Source organism: Astatotilapia calliptera, chromosome 23 (assembly GCF_900246225.1).
Source record: "Astatotilapia calliptera chromosome 23, fAstCal1.2, whole genome shotgun sequence".
Classification (NCBI taxonomy): Eukaryota; Metazoa; Chordata; class Actinopteri; order Cichliformes; family Cichlidae; genus Astatotilapia; species Astatotilapia calliptera.
Window position 1 is genome coordinate 29,101,221 of NC_039323.1, and position 20,537 is coordinate 29,121,757.

The following is a 20,537-nucleotide window of genomic DNA, read 5'->3' on the forward strand; positions in this document are numbered from 1 at the left end:
ACTCTTTTTATTTCATTGCACAGTCACAATTAGTACAGTAGTACAGTGAAATTGGAAAACTGTCCCACATGTTTCCCATGTTATTTTATAGGCACGTTGTCCCACATGTCTATAAAATAACATAAAATAAAATCCTAAAAACAAAAAGCATAACTGTACCCAAGTTATGCTGTCAGAAGCAACTCCTTCTGGTTCCTGTTCCCTTAAAGCTAGCTTTCTTTTGATTGGCTGCCCTTCAAAATCAAAAGAATTGAACACAGCTCCACTTGCGCTCACAGCCAGACCTGTGTACCTGCAATCACCATGTAAACGATTTCCGCATTTGTCAGAACACAGAGCCAAGAGTAGAAACAAAATATCCAGAATTGTTTTTAGAGAAGTCTAAAGTCTGAGCTTTTAGATCATGGATCATGGAGTCAACCACAAACTCCTCTGTATACCAAAGTATTCTAGAGTGAAATGTGGGACCATCTGTCCAGCAACTAAACTTGGCTAAAGACTGGTCAAGAAACAGGACAATGATCCCAAACACAGCAGCAAATCAGACGAAATCATGACTAAAACAAGAAAAAAGATTCAAGGTGTTGCAATGACGCAAAATCCAGATTTTAATCTGATCGATGCTAATTTAGGCCCTTAAGAGAGCTGTGCATAAAAAAGTGTGCACAAACTTTAATGAACTGCAGCAACACTGTATCACAGAATGAGACTAAAGTCCTGCACAACAATATGAGAGACTAATAAAGTCACTAAGAAAATGATTACTTCAAGTGATTGCTGCTAAAGGTGGTTCTGCAAGCTACTGAATCAATCAGAATTACACTGATGGCTGCAAGGCAAGTGACAACAGATGGGATTCCACCAGTATGTGTTCCCAGATAACACAAAGCCTCAAACGTTAGTCACAGGCCTACAAAATAAAGAATGGAAACTAAATAAACAGTAAACATTAGAAAAATCTTTTGGTTATTTGTTTATTCTGTGATCCGAGTCTGTACTGCAATGATTTTAAATGACACAAGTGTTAGCAGTCGCCAAGGTTACACACGGACTAACAGAAAAGAAAATCATTTTAATTAGGTTCGTGCTTGTGGAAATAAATGAACATGACTGTTATTGCTTACTGTGAGTAATATTTTATAATAATACTTTCATTCATTCATGTAGACATGATAAGCTGTAAACTTTGGTGACACTAAAACAGGCTTCTCTGAGTCCCATAATGCATCATGTCATCAGTGCCTCATGCTGTGGTGCATATCAAACAACCAAGGGCCAATTTAAGAGTAATAACAGCATTTTATTGCTTTATTTTATGCATGTTCTTTGTAACCTCGGAGTACACCAGATTGACACATAGGACTATAAAAAAAGAAAACCTTTTCTAACAGAAGGCGTTGTTTTTATTTGTTTTGTGTGGAAAGCGACTAAAGTCACATAGGCTTTTACAGTAATTGCACCTGGCACCGATCGCTGTACTCTCGCTTACATAAAAAAGAAAAAAATATGACACGATGATGCCCGAGTATGCCTAAATCTGCCCCTGCGGCCTGATATAGTCTGACACTGCTTGTGTTAAGCTTTGTTGTGGCTGCCGCATTTCTTTCCTGGCTTTCGCTTTCTTCTCTTTCCAGTCATGTGCCATAAAAAGCTTTGATAGTAACAGGCATCATAGATTTTGTGCGTAATAATCTCATCAAAGCACTTGAAGAAATAATCTAGGCAGCACTCTCTCCTCCCCCGTGGAGCTCAAATGAAACTTCTTCCTGGAAGTGTTGCCAGCAAATCAAAATGGGAAATGAATACTTTTATAGCTGCCCGTTACATAAATCAAGTCTTTCATCAATTTTCAAAATGAAAGCCAAGCAGTGTAATGAAGAAAACTATTGTTCAATCATTTAGTGTGTAAAAATGCAACTTTCTCAACACGATCACTTGCTGTTACTGCTGATACTGAACCAGCTGATACACTTCCCAATATATATTTGTGAGATTAAAAGGAGCATTATAATAAAGCATCATTTACATTATGTTTACTAACTGCAGTCTCTGAAGTCCTTGCTCAGTTTTTCTCCATATGAAAGTGGATTGCTTCATTTGGTATAATCAGTTGAAGTACTGTTGCTCTGAAACTGCCACTCCAAAATAACAACTGCATCTGCTGCTGAATGTGTGGCTGGAAAGATTGTCAGATTAAAGCTGAAAATTCAGACTGAAGTTGACAAAACTGTCAGACATCAAGAGATGTACAAGCAAAGCTGACCCGCAGGGATTTTAATTGTAAAAGCTTTAATCCAAGACCTACATTTGTTTGCCTTGTATAAAATGCACCACAGTCAATATACGGATTGTAATACTTACTGGGGTATAGAAGGCCAATATAATAGGAGATCAATGGTGGTGTTTACGTGTTTACTTCCTCATTTATTCATGGAACAAAGATAATCCTGTCGAGATCAAAAGATTGCATTTCCGAGGGAGCACTTTTAACATCAGACAAAATTGATGTCAGCTACTGCAAAGGAAAGCGAGCAGGAACAATGGCTCACACAGATGGTTTATGGTGTTTGAAGACTGTCTGATCTTTGTTTTGCCCGTGACCAGGGATTAAACTAGGATTTGTAGTTCCCATAGGTGTACATTTGTGTGCGCGTAGCAGCAATGACGAAATTCTTATACATACAAAGACTTTACATTTACATTCAGAACTGTCCAGAAGGGATGATGTCGCTTCACATTACCTATAACAAAGTCCGGTCTGGGTGGACATCCCTCTGCTCTGGATGTGGCAGTGTGCAAACGACCAGCTATTGACAAAACCTTTCAGTGAGTGCACTCTCTAGTGTATCAGTGTCGGTTGTAATGGCGCATTACTATAGATCACTGAAGGAGAGAATAGGCATGCAAATAAATAAATATGCACAGACTAGCCTTTTTAATCACTAAAGTGCAGTGGCATTCAATTGCATTCTGAAATACTGTGCAAAAGTCTTTAACCACAAGTGATTTCTTTATATTTTCTTGGGAAATGGATAAAAGGTGCAGCAACATGGAGCTGATCTGCAAAGAGGCTTTTGGGAAAATCCTTTTCAATCATCCAAGATTCCCAAGTTTTAACATTTTATATATTTTTACGCTACAATTGCAGTTTAGATATTGTTAATCACACACAGGCTGAACCAAGTTAGGACACGTTAGCCACGTTTGCTTTTAATCTGCATTTGATCAATGGGCAGGCACAGATAATAAGACTATATATGCATGTGTGAATGTTGGTGTCTCTGAATCCACTTGAATTGTGAGATTAATACCTGTTGTGGCACCATTTCCAGTGTGTCACTAAAACATTTGGCTTTCAATATGGTAAAAAGTACTTGGGTAAAGAAACCATCTCCATCTCCAAACACTTAAATCTGCATGTATTGTCCTTGATGTCAGTTATTAATTTTTTTTTTTTTTTTAAAGATCCTTTTGAACATTTCAAGGATATTGAGTCTCAGCTCCAAACACCTTCTAAGGACAGATTCTGTTGGGAGAGAAAGAAAACACTTGATATTCACAAAGTTAAGTTTCTGAAAGCCCTTTTGGCAGAAAAAAATATAGAAGTATTTTCAGAAATGATGCCTGATTGCAACCAGCTTGTATGGGCGATATCCCAACTCTAGTCAAGAAAGATCTTGTGGACTTGGGGAGTCGGGATGCTGAGAACTGTGAGGGAACAGTCATGAATCAACACTGCACTGTTAAAATACTATTTAGATACCGAAGCTGGGATAGGAGGGCAAAGTGAAGAGAGGAAAACAATGGAAAAGAAGCCAATACATTGTTAACCAACAACAACAGCAGGAAGTGACTGTTGGTGGTGAAGTACAGCAAGATTCAGGTGGGGTCTTGTAGGACCTTCAACACTCAGGGGTTGCATGGCATTGTAACCTTTTGGCTTTTAAACTTTTGTTCATGCATAGGAAACTGCTTAAGCAGAGTTTAAACTTTGAATTGTAACTGCAAAGATCAAGGTACAGACACTTGAATTACTCCTTAAAAAGCCATAACCCCAGACAGCAGCAATTACAGAAAAGGAAGCTGAATTTCTTTGAAGTCTTTTGAGGTTGATTGTTAAGGATGCCATATTCTTCGAACCTAAGAGTAATTTCCCATGGTTTTTCATTTCCTCTACGCTGGCACTTGAGTGCACTTGAATCGCATCAGGGCTGATCTGCTTCCTCCTTGAAAATGGACGGAAAACAAGAACCCATCCATCTCTCGCGAACTAGAGAGGATTTAATTATAATGTTGAGTTTTTTGAGGATGTCCTCAAAAAAACTCCCCTTCTCCACTCCTCGTCACATCGCAAAGTGAGCACTTAGGAGGAAGACTTGCTCCCCTCCACAAATGATGATGTTTATCGCAGCCTGCTACCTTCTTAATCAATGATTGCCCGTTTGGTCATCATTAATTGAGTCACTTTCTCATAGATCCCATCTAGAGACAGTCAATCACTGGTCAGACCTAATGAGTTTGTATTGTCAAAGATGTGTATGAATGGCTTCAGGTGCCACGCAAGCAGCTGGATGTCTAGCCACCGAATGGTACTAATGGGCCTATATATCAACAAGTAATCGGAAGAAGGAAGTAAACTAGTTAATAGAGCAGAGAAATAAGAATTAATGAACACTGGGTGTGCAGAAGTCGAAAGTTTTTGAAAACTTAAGTCTTAAAAAACACACAATTGTTTTTTTACACAAATGCTTTGGGGAAAATGTGTTGCTAAGTTTTGCCAGGTAGCTGCAAGATAAAAAGAATTCCTTACTTTAACATATAAAGTAGCATCTATGCAGATATGAACATATCTTGAACCATTTAAGCATCAATTTGGAACTCAGATCTTACATATGGGAATAATTCACATGCTGTTCTTTTTAGAAAGCATAAATTATTTCTATTTGCATACAGTAACAGATAAAAATGTTCAGGGTCAGCATTATCAACCCTCTGAAATGTTGACCTTTTGAACTGAGCCATAGCACAAACCACTACTGTGAAATGATGTGCTTTAACTTTGTAATGCTCAAAACTTGTAACATCAAGTTAACAGTGTGAGTTATCTTCCAATTTACACACAGTATAATAACAAGCCTGGTAGGATGATTTCAAAGACACTGGACAAAAGACTAGTGAGAGATGTTTTTAAAAACTAGGGATGTGCACGACTAGCCGCCTAATGGTCACTGTTGTCACTGGCCGGGACCAGACTTACTAGTCATTTAATGTAATTGTAAAAGTTTTAATTGATGCCCAATGACGATAAATCGTGTCTTAAATGTTATGCAGCTATCTCCCACCAGATGGCGCATTGTTTTTGAGAAGCGCCACTAATCTGTTAATGGAGGTCTGGGGCCCGTTCTTCGTACGTCGCTCACTACATCCAAGATCAAATGACACATCCAAGACCAAACCATCGCGCTAACCGTGAGCTCGCTAATCCGGTTCCCCGAACACACCTGCTGTTGACGATTAGTACAGCTGGACGCAGGAATGTGACATCACTGGGTGTCGTAAAAGGGGCTACGCATCGATAGTGGAAACATTGATCGGCAACCCTCTGATTGGTCGGCGAAAATGTCGACGGAGCGCGCTCGGCTCGGTATTTTTCGGCAGCAGAGCAAGAACTCTTGAGTGAGGGATTTCAGGAGTTTCAGAGTTTAATCAGAACGCAAGGGAACACTGCAAAGGCTGCAAAAGCAAGGAGAGAGGGCTGGCAGAAAGTTGCTGACAAATTAAACTCGTAAGTAATTTAATAATAACAATAATAATGGAGTGGATTTATATAGCGCTTTTCAAGGCACCCAAAGCGCTTTACAATGCCACTATTCAGTCACTCTCACATTCACACACTGGTGGAGGCAGCTACAGTTGTAGCCACAGCTGCCCTGGGGCAGACTGACAGAAGCCAGGCTGCCATATCGCGCCATCGGCCCCTTTGGCCAACACCAGTAGGCGGTAGAGTAGATTTATCATATCACACTATATTATCCAATATTATATTACATTATATTATATTACAATATGTTATATTATATCCCCTTTCACATTAGAGCCACAACAGGACCCACTAGAACATGGGAACAGGTAAAAGTGAAATATAAGAATATTCTACAGAATGGTAATATTTATCACTTATATTGCTTTTCGTCTCTTGAAAAGAGACCCTGGAATGATCTGTTTGTTTATAACAGCAACCAAGAAAAGGGCAGAGCAAAAAAAAGACAGGTGGTGGTCCTGCACCCCCTCGTCAACAAGTTGGTTAAGTAAATAATATCCTCACGGGAAAATCGATATCTCTCTATGAGCACACTGTCGCGCTGAGCTAACGGATCCTGTCTGTCCCGCAATATACGCTGAATTCTGAAAACTCTCCTTATCAATCTTGCACCTTCCGCAATGGGTGGCTCGCGTATACGGACAGGACATGGCTGCGACAGGCTTCCCAGATCCACCTTCGCTTTTATAGCCGTGGTCTCCCATCTTGATTACAAAGTAATTTGCAATTGCTACTCTGAAATATGAATTACATCTGTAATAATCACATACATGTGATAGAATGTTAATAGTACATTTCCCTTTTTTAGGAAATGACCTGTATGTATCTGTGTGACATCAATAAAAGGATCAAGTGCTGCATTGTCTTTAGTTACATTGATGTTATTTATTTATGGTGAAACAGTGGTGGAATATCGCTGTTGCTTTCGTATAAATGAAGCGGACATACCTGCGTGGCCGCGATCTAATCCTGTTTACATAAAGTAAACCTGCTCCCGAGCAGGTTTATGCTTACGGCTCTGTTGCTATGACAGCAAGTCCCGGATGAGCTTCGGGGAACCGAACGATCCAAGATCACGCGAAATCGTCAACAATCAAATCCAGCTAACTTACTTAGCGAGGTACGAATAACGGGCCCCTGGTCTTTTTGTTTACACTATTAGAATGAGATTGCAGATACAGCGGTCTCTCTTAGCAATAGGGTGAGGACATCAGTCATTCAGGAGAGGTTCAGAGTGGAGCCGCTACACCTCCACATCAAAAGGAGACAGCTAAGGCTGTTGCATCATGGCTAAGGTGTTCTAGCTTGGCATGTCCTACTGCAGTGGTCCCCGGTACCGGTCCGTGAGTCGTTTGGTACCGGGCCGCGAGAGTTGAGGCTCAGGTGTGAAATGTATGGTTTTCAGGATTATCGGTTTTTAGCGTTATTTTGTTATCGTTTTTATCGTTAACTCGGTTTTCCTGGGTCTTTTCACGTGCGTTATGAATAAATCGTCTTTTTTTCGGTACCAGTAGGGCTGCTCAATTAATCGAATTTTAATCACGATTACGATCTGGGCTTTCAACGATCATTAAAAATGACTGAGCCGATTATTAGCCCCTCCCTCATTTATCCGCGACACCTAAAGGCCGGTCCGTGAAAATATTGTCGGGCATAAACCGGTCCGTGGCGCAAAAAAGGTTGGAGACCGCTGATTAAGAGGACCCGAGGGAAGCCCGGAAAGCTAAGCAGAAGTTATTTGGAGAGGAGAGTGACTGCTGTTGGTTGAAAAGAGAGGTAAAAAAAAAACTTCAGTGGTGTTGCACACTATTTTATATTATTTTTTAAAGTCATTATTCAATACATTGTTATTGTTAACCCTTTAAAGCCAGTCAGAGCAGCACGCTCCGTTTTGCGTAACTATTTTTAAATCCCTGTAGAACCTGAACCGCGTAAGCTAGCACAATAATTTTTTTTTGCATATGAAACCGGAGGAGTTGTACTTACATCTGATGCCATCAGCTTGTCCTCGGTCACGGTTTCCTTCCACATAAAGCTTTGCAAAAATTGCATAAAAAGCGCTTGCAGGAACAAAACATAATATTCCAGAAACACGCTTTGCCGATCAGATCAGCTGTTCGTAACACTTCCCACAGTGAAACAGACGTCAGCGCGAACTGTCGCATGTCCGCCATTTCCTGGCCGAAACCGGAAGTGACGTCATTTTCGCGGAAAATGTTTTTTTTTTTTTTACTTGTACGCCTTAAAAACCTATACTGGTCATGTTTGACTTTTCTGAATAGTTTCTGGGATGCTTAGAACTCGAATTGCACTGCTGGAAATAGTTTATTTTGATGCACATGCTGTTTTCTTTGCAAATTTGCATCATAGGATTGTTTTTTTGTTTTTCCTGCAGTATATAAAAATTGGTGTATCTCCAAAATAAAACTATGAAGACACTCAAAATAAATTTCCTGTTGTTGTAAACTATTTTTTGCAACTTTTTTGTATTTAAAGTTTTGAGGGATAAACCTCTTAAATTTCTCCAAGTAGAAATATATGTAAAAAACAAAAAACAAAAACGATTTTCAATTTTTTTGTAGTTTATTGCACTTTTTTGCAATTAATGTAGTTACTATGGACTTAATGCATACATATTATTAAAATATGGGCTATAACAGTTGCATAGCAACTTGAAATGCTCCCACAAACGGCACTACAACATGTAAAACCGTTTCTTCGCCCGCTTTGAGACGACCAAGCCCTCAGCTGCCACACCACTTCCACCCGCCCCCAGCACTGGCACACTAACACTTAGGGAGCACCAAGTGAGGTGTGTTCTAAGGTCAGTGAATCCCAGGAAGGCGGCAGGTCCTGATGGAATACATGGAAAGGTTCTCAGAGCATGTGCTGACGAACTGACCGGAGTCTTCACTAAAATCTTCAACCTTTTCTTGTCATCAAACACCGTCCCGCCCTGCCTCAAAACCTCCACCATCATCCCCATCGCCAAGAAGACAGCTGTGGCCAGCCCAAATGACTACAGGCCTGTTGCACTTATGCCTGTAGTGATGAAGTGCTTTGAGAGACTGGTCTGTCAGCACATCAGGGCCGGTCTGCCTCCCACTCTGGACCCCCACCAATTTGCCTACAGGAAAAATCGTTCCACCGAGGACGCTATCACCATAGCGCTCCACACTGCGCTGAGTCACCTGGAGCACCGAGGAAGCTATGTGAGAATGCTCTTTCTGGACTTCAGCTCAGCATTCAATCATATCATCCCGGAGATCCTGGTCCAGAAACTGTCTCACCTGGGACTCTCCACCCCCATCTGCCTCTGGATCAAGGACTTCCTGACAAATAGACCACAGTCTGTCAGACTCCTGTCAGTCCCCTCCTGTTTACGCTCTACACATCCGACTGCTCCCCTACCCATCTCTCAAACACCATCATAAAGTTCGCGGATGACACCACAGTGGTTGGACTCATCTCAAGGGGGGAGGAGTCGGACTACAGAGATGAGGTCAACAGACTGACTGAGTGGTGTTCAGTTAACAACCTCCAACTGAACACCACGAAAACTAAAGAACTTATCTTGGACTTCAGGAAGGGCAGAGCAGACCCGGCCCCACTTTACATTCACGGGAGCTGTGTGGAGAGGGTACACTCCATGAGGTTTCTGGGCGTGCAGATATCTGATGACCTCTCCTGGACTGCAAATACTACAGCGGTGGTTAAAAAGGCCCAGCAGCGTCTCCACTTTCTGAGAGTGCTCAGGAGGAACAACCTGGAGGAGAGGCTGCTGGTGACATTTTACAGAGCCACCATAGAGAGCATCCTAACGTACGGCATAACATCATGGTATGCAGGGTGCTCAGCTGCAGACAGGAAAGTACTGCAGAGGGTCATCAACACAGCCCAGAAGATCACTGGCTGCTCTCTGCCCAGCCTGGAGGTCACTGCAAACTCTCGGTACCTCAGCAGAGCTGGCAATATCATCAAGGACCACTCTCACCCCAGCAACCAACTGTTTGAACTATTACCGTCAGGCCGACGGTACAGGTCACATAAAACCAGGACAAACAGATTCAGGGATAGCTTCTTTCCCAGAGCTATCACCGTAGTAAATAAGCACAAAAACAATTGAACCTATTCCATACCGTCACTGTCATTATATTATGCTGCTATTCATACTGTCATTATATTAATGCTGCTATCCTGTATATATTGTACATACTATTGTTTGAGTACTTACGATTGTTTTTTTTTGTACCTTTTATATTTTACATTTATATTTATTATTGAAACTTGCACCAAGGGAGTGGCACTCCAATTTCGTTGTACTCTGTACAATGACAATAAAGGCTATTCTATTCTATTCTATTCTAAAAAAATAATATAAGCTCTGGCGGACTTGGTTCTATGGTAGGTCTTAAAGGGTTAAATAAATATCGTCAAATAATCGCGATCTCAATTTCAGTGAAAATAATCGTGATTATCATTTTTGCCATAATCGAGCAGCCCTAGGTACTAGTTTTATTTAGTTGTATTTATCCGCGACACCTTAAAGGCCAGTCCATGAAAATATTGTGGGGCATGAACCGGTCCGTGGTGCGAAAAAGGTTGGGGACCGCTGTCCTACTGTACCACGAGGAGGCCTGGCGTAGACCCGGGACATGCTGGAGAGATTACCTCTATAGGGTGGCCTTGGAAAGACTCAATGTTTCCCCAGATAAGCTGGAGGACGCAGCAAGTAGGAGGTCTGGTCTTTCCTACTAATGCTTCCGCAAACTGACTTCAGATAACCTTAAGAAAACAGCAGGATGATCTATTGTTTTGTTATTTTACATTTGAACTTTTATTTTAGTGGCTGTCATTAAATTTCAAACAGTGTGCGTCATTCATAATGCACGGCAACGCGCCACACTTTTCAGTGTTTATTAGTTTTTCAGATGTTAACTTGTCACATGTTAGTAATACATGAGCGTCTCATTTTACATTAAACATTGGTTTGTTTCAATTGTTTTTCTTTTATATTGCCTTTCTGGAGTATAACTTGCACTGTTTATAATGCACGTTACGTGATTCCTTTTTTTTTTTTTTTTTTTTTTTTAAGTGATAAATGGTTTAAAACATCTTTGTCAAGACAGTAGTGAAGGATTTAGCCAAGTTGGGAATTGTAGTCTCAAAGAAGACTAGCACTAGAGCCCTGCTCATCTTCAGGAATGGACTGAGAGGTTGAAGACTAAGAAATACTCTGTAGAAGAGACACCTTTAAACCAGACTTAAGTATGTTAAAGGCAACCTGGAGAAAGAGTATAGATACCAGAACTGCATCCTTTGGTCAGATGAGATGAAACTAGAGCTATTTGGCCACAGAGATCCTGCTTATGTTTGGAGAAAGAAGTGAGAGGAATATAACCCAAAGAACACTGCAGCCCCCACAATGAAACACTGTCTTGGAAATATTATTATTTAGTTACGCTGCTTTGGTGCATCTGGAAAAGGGAATGTCATCTTGTTGGAAGGAATAATGAAGAAAGGAGGATATGAGAAGATTTTGAAAGAAAAGGTGGTTTTAGTTTACTTGAAAAAGCTGTGTTAAAAATTCCTTGCTCTGTTTAACAGCACTTAAGAAACACTCTTTTAAAATATGAAATTTTTGTACGAGGGACTAATAACTCTAGACCAAAAAAGACTTCATTTAAACTGTAGTTAAGAAAGAAAAATGTTGGACAAAATGGAACATAGTAATTATTGCAATGCTTTGAATTTATGTCTGAGTCATGGATGGATTGAAGATACAAGGATGGAAAAATTATAATACTAGTCAGCCAATACTGGAAATTAACAGCAAAATAAAAATGTGACAACAGAAAAATTAGCCACCATTTGTTTTTTGACATCAACAAAACACTCTTAAGGAACTGTTAGCCAAAAAGTATCTCCATGTCTATGTGCTCTGCCCACAGCCAGATTGTAAATTTCAAGATAAAGTCAAATTTGTTGCCATCCTCAGTCCAAAATACAGAAGTGATGACTGCGCCAAGCACACGAGTGTTGGACTGCCTGTCTGCGTTTCTATTAGGCAGACCTCAAGTTGGAGAGAGAAAGCACAGTGATGCTGCAGTATGGCCTCATTTGCAGATACAGAAAGTGAAAATATAACCATAGACACAGAGGTAAAGATAGACTCTCTCCCCCTTTCTGCATAGTGAATGATGTTGGATATATGTCCTGTGCATCATAGTGCACCTGATTTTGGAACATCATGGGGAAGAGAAGGCACAAACATTGATTTTGGGAGTTTTCAGTTGGAGTATTATCCGGTCGATAAGTGATGACGCGACGAATCCTACTTCCGGGCCTAAAGTAGTCCGAGTTTAATATGGCTTTTGGGTTGTGAACATGTTTAATGTTATGTATTTTCTTCTATTTGATCTCAAAAAGCTCCTAAAACAGTCAGTGATCCCTGTTGACCTCCCTCGGCTTTTATTACCACTAATCATTTATTTAAGCTCAGTTTTTAAAACCTTAGGATGTAACTACAGCCCAGCGCAGTATATGAATGACTAACCTCGTATTGTGGATGGATTATCTCAGTTGTTCTCCTGGCTGAAGTTTGGTCCTTTTACAGCATCCTGCCATGCGATTACATTTGTTCCTGACCACCGAGAACACTCACGTTAACTTTTATCGAGTGGAAAAAAAAGTTAGCTTGTTTATATTATGCTAACATAGCTGTGTCGCTAGCGGTCACGTAGCACATCATTATATACCAGCTAGCCAAACTTCAGTAACCTTACAAACGTCACTGTTTAGTTTTCAGTCTTCATTTATGTTGGAAGTGATAGCAGAGCTGTACGTTTTAATTTGTTTCCAAAACCCCGCAGTCAGGACATGCTATATTGTATTTAGATAGAAGCTAGCGAGCTAACTTCTGGCTAACTTCTAACTCCGTTAAATGTCATAAATTCCATTTTCATGGATGCCTGGATGTTAAACTCAATTGTTACACCTGGTAGAGCAGAACGCTGATCATTTTATTAAAGATGAAAGACTAGACAGTTTTTCAACTCTCAGTAATGCCATAGTGATCGTTTGATATATGGACCTGCAGCGGAGTTTAGGCCCAGACACGGCTAGTGACGTCAGACTTAACGACCGGATATCCAAATACAAAAAGGCAAGTGCAAACGATAGCTTTCAGATACCTTTTCTTGATGTCTAAATTGTGGGAAACATGTGCCAGAAGAGATGCCAGCATCACAGATGATAAGCATTTCTACTAGTGAAAAGTCACATCACTGCCTTTTTATTGGCACTGTAGAAAGTTCAAAGAAGATCAGAAGCAAACCTTTTTTGTTATCCAAGTAGATAACTTGGTACGTGACTCAGACGTAAAGCATGGCAGTTTTTTTTTTTTGTTTCATTTGATAATGAAGCATGCCTTTGAATAAATAATAGCAGGCAGTTTATCACTCTGACCTGTGGGTTATTACAGAGGATGGTTTTCACTGCTGCCGTTGCATCAGTTTGAGTGCAGGTGATCACTCAGTGCAAGGGGAAGGCAGCACTGCCCTCTATTTCCTGAAAGACCCTCCAACAGAAATGACCTCATTACTTCTCTTTACTCTGAGATTATAAATCAACTATGGCAACTCTAGGTGACCAGATGAGCGTTTGTTGCACATTAGTAAAAACTGGGCATCACCAACAAATAAAACAGGAAATAGTAGTTGATCACATGTAAGCAGTAATGTGCATGTTTCTCTCTTCCCAGCATATTATTGGAAGGCATTCTAGCAGCTCTCCTGATGTGCCTCGTGGACACACATTTGTTATATTTAAATAAAGCAATTTAAAAATTTCTTACGCAGAGATCTGACCCGTTTCATATAGTAAAGGTGAAGGCTGAAAATTTTCTGTAATAAAAATTGATAGACTTTTACAGAGCCACAGCGGAGTCCCTAACCTGAAAGTGTAGTTGTAATTGTAAAAGCTTGCATTGAAAGAGGAGTTTAGATACACACACAAAAATAAATAGGCATGTCCAAATCCCTTTGGGGTTGTGTCAAGGAAGAGCTTGTGATGTTAAAAAAAAACAAAAAAAAAAACAAAAAAAAAAACCTGCCAAATCAAATATGTGGGGTACCCGCTGTGGTGACACCTTGTGAAAAAAGGAGCAGCCGAAAGTAGCTTTGGGTTAACTGGTGACACTAAATTGGAAGTGACTATGGATCTGAAATAGATAAAGCACTTTAAGTATATTGAATAAACGGCTATATAACCATATGGCTTTGGGTAAACTGTAATCTTAAGCACTTTGAAGAGCAGGAATGAGATTATATAAATGCCAGTCGGATTCCTTTAACAACAGTTTGAACCTTTGAACGTAGCTCTAAGAGTAGAGTACCGTGCAAGTCTTGAGACATCTTTTTTTCCTGATTCGTTTTGGGATTTACGTGCAGCGATGTATTCAAATTTATGCACACATACATAGAAATCTATATAGGGGAAAAACATTTGTACAATTCTAATGAGCTTGAAAGTCAATACTTGGTGTGACCACCTTTATTCTTCACAGTCTGAACTCTCTGGATGTTTCTGCCTTTTGTTCTGTTCTCTGTCAGCATGATCCCACACTGCTTCTGTTTTGGAGGAAGGAAGGTTCAGGGTTTCAGTAGTCATCATCATGGGCTCATCCGATTAGAATGAGAATAAGCAGTCATCAATCATTTGCAGGTTTTGTCGTTTTATTGTATAACGGGTAAAGGAAAGAAAGACACACATGGACTGCTCTCTCTAAAAAGGACAAAGTATGATTTAAGTAACTCAAAATGATACATGAACTCAGGAAACTCAAAGAGAAACTCACCTCAGCTGCCGCCCCATGTGGGAGTGAAGAAAGAGTGAGGGGTAGGTGAGTGCAGTCCTTATATAACGAGTGATAGGTGAGTGCAATTATGGCCAAGCACCACACCCAATCAAAGGTGAGGAAAAGAAACAAGGTGCATCTGGTGAAGTGAATGTGCTAAAAGGTGAGCCTTTACAACAGCTTCAATAATGTTGAGGTCTGGGCTCTGTGGAGGCCAATCCATGACTGATGGTGTCACATAATCAAGTCCCAAATTCGTCAGTGTTGTCATACTGAATTTGGTCATTGTTTGCAAACTAATTTAAATGACCTCAGACCATACGTACAAAGCAGTGATGATGCACTGGCAGTACGCGCTGTACTAGAAAATACAAACGCACATATTTCAACTCAAAGATGAGCCTATTAAAATCACATTAAATACAATGCCTTTCTTAGGAAACAACATTTGAATCTGTAAATTGACTAATGCACTGGCAACATTTATTGAATAACACATATGAATGATATGATATGAAACTGATACCCTTTAATGCTTTCCTGATCTTATCGCTTTCATCACCATTTCTTGGCAAAAATCCCGCTCATGGAGGTTCTTCCAGTAATTGGGCTGATCGCCTTCCTGAGCTAACAGATCAGGTGCTTGTTGATATCAGTGTGGTGACGTCTTTTTCTTCTGCTCTGTTTCTCCTTCTTTTGTATTGACTTTAATGTAAGCTTTTTTTTTTTAGGCATGCTTTCACCATCATTCAATTGTCTAACTGACATATTTTGGGTTTTTTTTATATGAAGACATTGCTCTGTGGCTATCGTCCTAAATAAGTTGTTCACGTTTTAAAATATGTTATTTTAAAATATTAATCCATTAATAATAAATTAAATGTATTATATTATATTAAATATATTATGATTTGGTTTCGCTAAAACAGTAACAGTCACTGACTCAACAAAGTTACCGTTAATTCCTGAAACATGCATTTATTTTGTGTGCAAATTAAGAACAGTTCTAATGCATGTCGGGTAGTTTTGTTTTTTTAATTTTATTGTACTTTATCATTTTTTGTTGTTGTAAGTATTTCATCTGGATTTGTTTTGCACGTTAGGACCACCTTAGAGGTGTCAACTACAGCAGACACTGAGGACTCTTAATGCTGACAAGAACAGCTGATATCTCAGTTTTGATAAAAGTATTCTGAGGTATACCTTTATCCAGAAACAGCCCTATTGTGTGTGTTTCAGCACAGCTCACACTGTTCTTTTCCTAAATCACTTCAGAACCTGGGAATAAATCAAATAAAATGGCTGGAAAAACAGCTACAAGTAAACAAGCATGTAACATATCAATCCAACCTCAAACTGTCAAGCTGCTGCTAAGCACTTTAGTGTAATACTCCTTATCGGATGGAAGCCTGATATTTATGGATTTCTGTCTTTCAGGCTCAAGACTTTTTGCTGGCATCCCTTCAAAAGAAAAAAAAAAGACAATTTAAAAAAAACTTTATCGGGACACTTCGAAGTCTTGGGGGGGGGGGGGGGGGGGGGGTTGTGTTTTTTTATTTGTGTCATATTTGCTACATCTGCCATTTTTTTTTTAAACATTTAAAAAAAATCACAAAACTCTATGTATCAAATATGACACCTTAGGGATTACTGTAAATGTACAACACAGGAAAAACTCTCATAATGACATTTTTAGCCATTTGTTAACAAAAGGCAGAATAAAAGTGTTAATAAATGGATCCGGTGTTAAGGTCATGTAGCTCAGAGGTAGGGATGGGTATCTTTTAGGTTTTATCCGATAACGGTGCCAAACCGGTGCTTAAAGAATGGAGAACACAAACTTTGTCCAAAAACCTCTTATGTTTTTATTTTTAGCAGTCTGTTTTTTTCTGCAAAATGATAACCAAGTTAGCCTTTTGTGTCGATACAACATACTTCCTTTGGTTGGATCGGTCCTTAAACAGTGGAAAACGAAAACTTTGTCCAAAAACCTCTCGTGTTTAACTGGTTTTTTTTGTAAAAAGATAACAATGTTATACTTTTCTGCAGCTATAGGGCATATATGGTATCACTCTATCAAACAAGAAGACAGCCGCATGTAACTACGACGGTGTTTGCTAGTTCACCTTACGTGCATTAATTTAATAACGTGGTTAGCCTACTCAATGTAAATTACACACAAACAACATTAAGCTACTGACCCAGAGAAGCTGCTGCTGCTGCCAACATCATCCATCCGCATTTCTGCTACACTGGCAGGCCTAGGGGCCAGGACTCTACTCTTCGGGTTCTTGGGGGATGTTGCTGACTCCGGGTCCGAGAACAGGCACCACACCCGCAGTAGATGCACACGGTGTGAGGGCTCGTAGCAAGCTATCAAATACGGTGCATTTCTCAGCTTTTAAAAAAACGCTATGTGTCGCCAGGTGTTTCATCAGATTCGAGGTGTTACCTCCTTTGCATAGTATCACCTTAAAGCACTTGTTGCAGGCTGCTGAGTTTGCATCTTTTGCTATGAAATACAGCCAGACTTTTGACCGCTTCACCTTGGGCATTTTTAATCTGTACCTCTGCTCTTAAAGAACGTACGTACCTGGGCCCGCCTTCTATCTTTGGAAAGGTAAAATGATTGGCTAGAAGGAAAAAAGGCACCGAAATAAAGCAACGAAATGTGCACTGCTTTTCAGTCTGGTTACTACCGTTTATGTGGATACCGGTACCCATCCTTACTCAGAAGTGCCTTGAGTTTTATGACATAGACACTGTATAATGTCTATGGCCCATCGTCAAGGGAGAGCACCTAAAGCTTAAAGACACAGAGCAGACTGTGGCAGTGACAGAGTGACTGCTTTGAAAGCCTGAAGCTACAGCTGTGTGATGATGACAAACAGTTAAGTATGGCTTAAAGAATGAACTGATATTTTCTGACTTTTCTGGAATATGTGGATGCTTCCTGGGAGCTGTAGAGGTGTTGTTTACCATTTCTCAATCTGTGACTTTAGAAGCCAGTGGAACCTAGACAGACTTTCAAAAGGTGAGATATAAAACTGTAGCCCTCGGCGCAGCGAAAATATTGATTCAGTCGACAAGTTTCAAATCCCAAATCCCTCTGATTCCACGAAAATGCAAAGTTTTAATTAGAGTTCCTTTTGCCACAAGGTTCTTTGTCTGTGCCTCGCTGTGCTTTGACTCGCTGCCAGGATCCGCTGTCTGCCGTCTCAGCTCTAAGTCAAGAACAAAGTCACTGACATAAGAGTCATTTGGGTCGTGACACTGTGCGGTGCAGGAGTATTTGGGAATTCACACATTTTTTTGTTGTTTGTTTGGCTCCATACTCCACCGCACTGGATTTGAAACAGTAGTTGAGGTTGAAGTGCTCGCTCTTGGCTTTAAACGAAAGGCATTTTCAGCGAGAAGGGGACTGTATCACTGTTTTTTTTTTGGATGGTGCAAAAAGACACTAGTATAAGGATTCCTGCATCCTCAAATATGTAAACCACAGTGTGTCGAAAACAGACCATGCCTAAATACATGCCTCTTTCCAAATTGTTTCCTTTATACATTTGGAGATCATACTCTTGAAGGACCACTTCACGGATGTTACACATGAAGTTCAGCTTCTAAAAGGCACATAGACTTCTCCACCTTCTTGTCAGCCCATTAGCACTTATCCATTTCCTGTTCCAAACGCGTCTTTATTGCTAAAAGCAAACAAGCGCTGAAGCTCCGCTGAGATTTAAAAACCGTCCATATTCTTTCAACACTTTGTCACAGGTGTTAAACTCATGTGACAAATAATGTTTTCACATGACTCTTTCTACCTTCACTGCTTCCATTGCTTCTAGTTAATGCTGCTAAAGGTGGTTCAATAAGCTACCGAATCATTAGGTATACTTATCTGTCACTGTTCAGTCAAGCCTTAGCATGTTGCAGCGAACAAATGTCGTAGCAGGTTGGAGGGTTGGTACTTCATCAATTAGCAAGCAGGTAAATACTCTGGAGAATGAAGTGTAACGTGCTATTAAGTTGTATTGTTGAGAGAAAATGATCTGGTATTTTTAAGAGATTAAAACTCAAACTGTAAGAGTGCAGCAGCAGACAATTACTGCTAATTAAATCCACTTGATTAACTGATTATCAGCTAGTGTGATCACCTTGCTGAGGTTTGCTGGTCTGGAGCATTTAGGTTTGTGTTAACACACCACCATGATCTTCCACGGAGTTCACCCCAAGGTCAGACCATACGATGCTCAGAAAAACTGCAACTAGCCCAAGGGTGCATTTCAAAGTCTACAGGTCTCAGTTAGCATGTTGAATGTTAATGTTTGTGACAGCACAATTAGAAAAAACTGAACAAGTTTTGCTCATATGGAAGATTTGCTGTGACAAAGGTTCTCTGTAAAAAGAACATAGCATGGTGGAGGTTTGCAAACCACAAGACCTCTCGAGCAGCATCCTTTGGACAGACCAAACACAACATATCAGCATATCATTTGGACTTTTGCTGCAGTGAAGCAACTTTGTAAAGAAGAGTAGACGAAAATTCCTCCACAACCACATGAGAGACTCATCAAATCATACAGAAAACAATTACTTCTAGTTAATGCTGCTAAAGGTGGTTCAACAAGCTACCGAATCATTAGGTATACTTATCTGTCACTGTTCAGTCAAGCCTTAGCATGTTGCAGCGAACAAATGTCGTAGCAGGTTGGAGGGTTGGTACTTCATCAATTAGCAAGCAGGTAAATACTCTGGAGAATGAAGTGTAACGTGCTATTAAGTTGTATTGTTGAGAGAAAATGATCTGGTATTTTTAAGAGATTAAAACTCAAACTGCTTTCTGCCTCACAGGTTTTGACCTTTTTTTTTTTAAATTCTTGTTATCAAAGATAAACTGTTGTAGGAGCGCTATCTGGACCTTGAAATTGTTTACACTGATTAGCCTGAGGCTTTGTGCTTTCAAACAGTGTATAGTTCCCCACACAGTTTAGCGCAGATTCAATTGGATAACATCCAGAATGAGATATAAAACCATCTCCTTTTTTTCCCCTTGAAAAACCAAATGGTTCATGTGTGTAAATTCATCTTTCTATCAAACATATAACATATAGGTAGAAGGCGGCTTACACCTCCTGCGTTCAGCTTGCATTTTCTTTGGTTTGTCAGGATGCAGGAAGTCGAACAAAGCCTCCTGCAGCATTTTCCCCTTGCTCACTTATTTTTTTATTTTTAAATTGGAGGTGCCAGACTACACCACTCAGCTGCCTCTGAGTGCTTACACCTTCCCATTATTGTCTGATCTCCCTTTTTTTACTTACAGGCTACTGAACACGCAGATGAGAGCGTACCTAAGTAGAAAAGGTCATTCACTCTCACTCTTCCATCACTGATTACTTCTGGCAAGGTCCGACCTCCAGCTGTCAGCGTTGATCCTGCAGTGGATGCTCCATTTCTCAACCCCAGGATCACTTAAGGCCACAGCTCCATTCAGAGACACCCACTGGGAGCGTCTCTTTTCTGCACTACCTTCATTTTTGTATTACTTTCAAATGGAAGCAGGCCTCGCTGCTTGTACCCAACTGAGCCGAGATCTCTGCGTGTTTTTAAGAGCAGTGTGTTGACCGCTCTGAGAGAGAGCATTTACTTAATTTAATTCCCGACGTGATTCTGTTTAGTGCTGCGAGGTATAAAACCGTGGACGAAGTGGCCAGAGCATCAGTGTGTCAATGCTTAACGCGTACTCGGGCTTCAGTGCAGAGCTGAACGTGTACGCCAACCTCTGCACCTGTGTGATGTTCACATTTAGCACATGATGCAAGGCCCGAGGGCAAATATGGCCGAGAAGAACTGTTTTGTTTT

At 40.3% G+C, this 20,537-nt stretch overlaps 1 protein-coding gene across 3 annotated transcripts in view; it reads left to right on the forward strand.

The window, feature by feature from the left end:
- Positions 1-20,537, forward strand: part of ncam2 (neural cell adhesion molecule 2) — a 162,157-nt gene that overhangs the window by 126,082 nt on the left and 15,538 nt on the right. The gene's annotated exons all lie outside the window — the stretch shown is intronic.